Genomic DNA, 4421 nt, shown 5'->3' on the forward strand with positions numbered 1-4421 from the left:
CCATTTCGGGTTCGTCTTTGCCCCAAGAGAAGACACCATCTTTTTTAACTCCCAAGATCTGTGCCTCACAGGTACGGGGAACTTTATCTCGACTCCTAAATAGAGATAAGCCTACGTCTAATACACGTTGCCGGTTTAGTCTTTCACCGATTGAAAAAGACGCCAGAATCTAGTCTGGGGTATTTTATCCCGAAGCCTAAGTAGGGATATGTCAGCGCTTAACCCGCGTTGCTGGGTGGTTCGTTCCTGTAAAAACGACCGAGTCTACATATTCAGCATCGTAGCAACAAAAATCCATGCCTTTTATGCATGAGGAATTTCATCCCGAATCCTAAGAAGGGATAAGTCAACGCCTAATACGCGTTGCCGGTTTATTCTTAACCGTAAAAAGGACAAAAGCCCACATATTTAATATTGTGGCAGGTTGTTATTAATAACGCCAAAATCCGTGCTTCACACGCATGGGGAATTTTATCCCGAAGCCTAAGCAGGGATAAGCCAATGCCTAATACTCGTTGCCGGTTTAGTCTTTTACCGATTGAAGAAGACATCAGAATCCGATTCTGGGGACTTTTATCCCGAATCCTAAGTAAGGATAAGTCAGCGCCTAGCACGCGTTGCCGGGTAGCCTGTTCCCGTAACAATGGCGAGGTCTACGTATTCGAAGTCGTAGCATCAAGTCTAAGGAAGTTCATTCCTTTAGCACAACGTCACATTCGGAACGGATTTAAACAATCCGCATGCTAGCCCGACTCAAACGGTAGTCGGTAAAGGCATATCAAATTCGTTGATGGCTGAGGATTTGCCAAAAATCCTAAGTCAACGTCTGATACACGTCGCTGTTTAGTCTTTTCACAGGAGAAAGTCTACGTATTCAATATCGTAGCACTAAAAGGGTTAACTCTTTTAGCTTAACGTCACATGTGGAACGAACTTAAACAATCTGCATGCTAGCCCGACTCAAATGGTAGTCGGTAAAGGCTCATCAAACCCGTTGATGGCTGAGAATTTGCCAAAAATTCTATAAATACGAGTCATTGACGCACCAGCTCCACTAGTTGGTCTCGTGACTTGAGCATCCAACAAACTCATGATAAGATCCACACATGCAGATGAATCAGCTTTAACAGTTGGTCCTGCAGCCCCGACATTTGGGATCACCGTGCTCCAATGCCTTAAGAGTTTAAACTGTGTATGCTCCAGCAAACGTATGAGTATAAACTGTGTCAACGTACGAGGTTCAAAACCCTAAGGTTAACGCCGGTCAACGCGTAACCCTAGGTCAACACCAGTCAACGCGTTGCGATCGAAAAGTCAATGTACGACGTTCGAAACCCTAGGGTCAACGCCGGTCAACGCGTAACCCTAGGTCAACGCCAGTCAACGCGTTGCGATCAAAAAGTCAACGTACGACGTTCGAAACCCTAGGGTCAACGCCGGTCAATGCGTAACCCTAGGTCAACGCCAGTCAACGCGTTGCGATCAAAAAGTAAATGCGAGTCAATATATCATGACGGAGATAGTCAGTTCAAAGTCAACTCGATGACATGAGCCAAACTCAACTCATCAGTTTTAGATTCGAGACTTCGACGATGGCTAGACGATAAACGCAGCGCCGGAAAGACTTTAGCTATTCGTCAAAGCATCGAATAGACTGAAAATCGAAGGAGTCGAGAATTGAAGCTAACTACAGGTCCTTTACGCCAACTGAAGGCTGGACCAATCACATCCAAAGTATTCCAGCCTCTTCTACAAAAGAAATGAGTCTGGAATGCTTTGGAGGGGGTATCTGTAGGCATCGAAAATTGCCTATATATCTCCACGAACAGCTCAGTGTTAAGAAATGACGATGAACGTCACCATCTGGTTCACAGAAGCTTGATTGATGTCGGTGAACGCTTGAAGTAAACCGACGAACTACGTGAAACAACGGAACTTCGGAATGATGAAGATACGAACTGATCGGGAACCTCGTATCATTCACAAACGGTGAAATACCCTTCGTGTCTCATTCATTCTACAGATGATCCGACCACCGGAACTGATAGAACTCCTTGTCGGCTTTCCAACGTACTTCGAATCACTCAAATCCGAGTTCGGACGAAGAATTTACAGTGGAAACGGGCAAATACACTATAACGGAGTGTCTCGGACCAACGAGACACCCTAAGGTGTCTCGGCTAAGGCCAAGACACCCTTGGGTGTCTCAGCCAAGGCCGAGACACCCTAGGGTGTCGGAACCCCTCAAGCCTATAAATACAAGCCTCAGACCCTCATTTTTTGGGGATCTGGAATTTTGAACTTTAGGCGAAGCCCTGCCGGATTAAAGACTGAAGGTGCACAGATTTCAGAGAGGAGGAGGAGAGATCGGATCGAGTTCTTCAACGCAAGAGAGAGAGATTTGTCAGATCTACAGTTTCTCGGATCCATTCCTTAGGATTATCCCGTTGTGGTAATCTTAAGAAGAGTGATTATCTCGCTTCGCTGAGATAAGAGCTACAGTTTTCTCGATCCCTTCGCGGATAGACGAAGCTCTGCCCAATTTTTTTTAGCAATCAGATCTGATCGACGGTGGTCCACGGATAAACCCCGACACAGGCAAAGATCCCACGCAAGCAGAAGACCAATAAACGATCTCTGCGTTTGTTTGATAAAGTTGTAAACTTTTTATTTTTATTGTGTAAGGAGATCTTATAAAAAGATCAACTTTTTATTTTATTCGAGTTTATTGTGACGGCTAAAGTTATAATAGATTCGATAGCAATGAAAACATCAACTTTCACCGCAAACACTTACAATAATCCTAAGTGCAAATAACTCAAAATAGTCCTTACAATCCTTACAATAATCAACATTTTGAAACAACCAACAACAATAGGTAACTAAACGTCTTTGAAAGGCCTCCCCACATTTTGAAGTTTCCATCGACAGCTTTTCAACCACTTCTGTCTGCCCATAACAGCTTTGGATACTTGAACCTTGTACAGAAGGGAAAATTAGTGGCCCAGATGGCAATAGTGTGATGTATGAGCTTGCTGAACGAGCATTAGATGAGTCCATCAGCAATAAGTTGAAGGATTACATAGCTCAGCTATATCATTAAGACTGATATCTCAGTTATCCTCAATAGTTGGCAACCAGTTAACATTGTCTATGGTTGCAATTTGTAAGTGATAATGGGAGAATGTAGAAAATGTTAAAAGATTCATCCATGGGACAAAAAGTTACTTATTTGATGTTACATGCTAGATACATCTATTAGAATGCCTGAGTTACATGAAACAGAAGTTATAACTTATAAAAGATTTAAGTTTAGCATATGGCAGAACTAAGTTCTGCAAAGCGAATGGGAGTAAATGTTATCAAATAGCAAATATGATTAAGTTCAAGAATGGGAGTATATATATGGAGAGAGAGAGATTAGTGTGTACCATTGTCAAGAAGGGGATTTCCCTCCTTGATAATGATGTGGCACAATCTCCATGGTGGGAATAAAGTAGGAGAGAGAAATCCCCACCACGGGTATTGTGCCACATCATTGTCAAGGAGGAAAATCCCCTCCTTGATAATGATATACATTAATCTCATATATATATATATATATATATATATATATATAGAGAGAGAGAGAGAGACTTAATGATATGATTTGAACAATTGAAAATATATAAGTAATTGTATATATTTTTATGAAAAACACACAATATAATATTGTGTGTAATATATAAAATAATATAATAAATAATACAAAAATCAATACAATTAAACGATATATAAGTCAAATCAAAGAAAATATAATTGTAAAATTAATATCATATATAAACGACCGATACGAGGATAAAGGAGTTATACAAAGAGAGGGTAATCGCAAAGCGATGGAACAAGAATTGTGGAAAACTCCGGAGTCAAAGAGTGATAAGATAGGGATGAGACAAAATCTATCAAGAAAATAAGATAAAGGCTCAAGAATAGTCTCATGGATGAAATCATGATGTGTATCTAAATTGTCCGTTATATTCTTACTAGTGAGGACTCGGGATCGTGACCGGCATGGGCCACCACTAAAACCTGTCACGCCTCGCTTCCCAAAATATCCGGGAATCGGAACGTGAACAAGTCCGTGACGTATTAGATTAAAGAAAATAACTAAAAATAAATATTTCTCCTCAACCTAATACGCTAAGCGTCAAGAATTAAATGCAATGTAAAGGCACATGTCCCCGATCACAGATAGCAAGAATATAATGAATAAACTCAGAACAAAATGATACATATCACAACTAAAATATCATCCAGGACATGATATTCGGGTCAAACATGCCGTTATACAAAACTAAACAACTGAATACTGGAAAAAATATGAGATACATCGTTTATCGGAAAAAGTAAGGAAAATTCTACAAAAATAAACTAAGACCATC

Source organism: Asparagus officinalis, chromosome 3 (assembly GCF_001876935.1).
Source record: "Asparagus officinalis chromosome 3, Aspof.V1, whole genome shotgun sequence".
Taxonomy (NCBI): Eukaryota; Viridiplantae; Streptophyta; class Magnoliopsida; order Asparagales; family Asparagaceae; genus Asparagus; species Asparagus officinalis.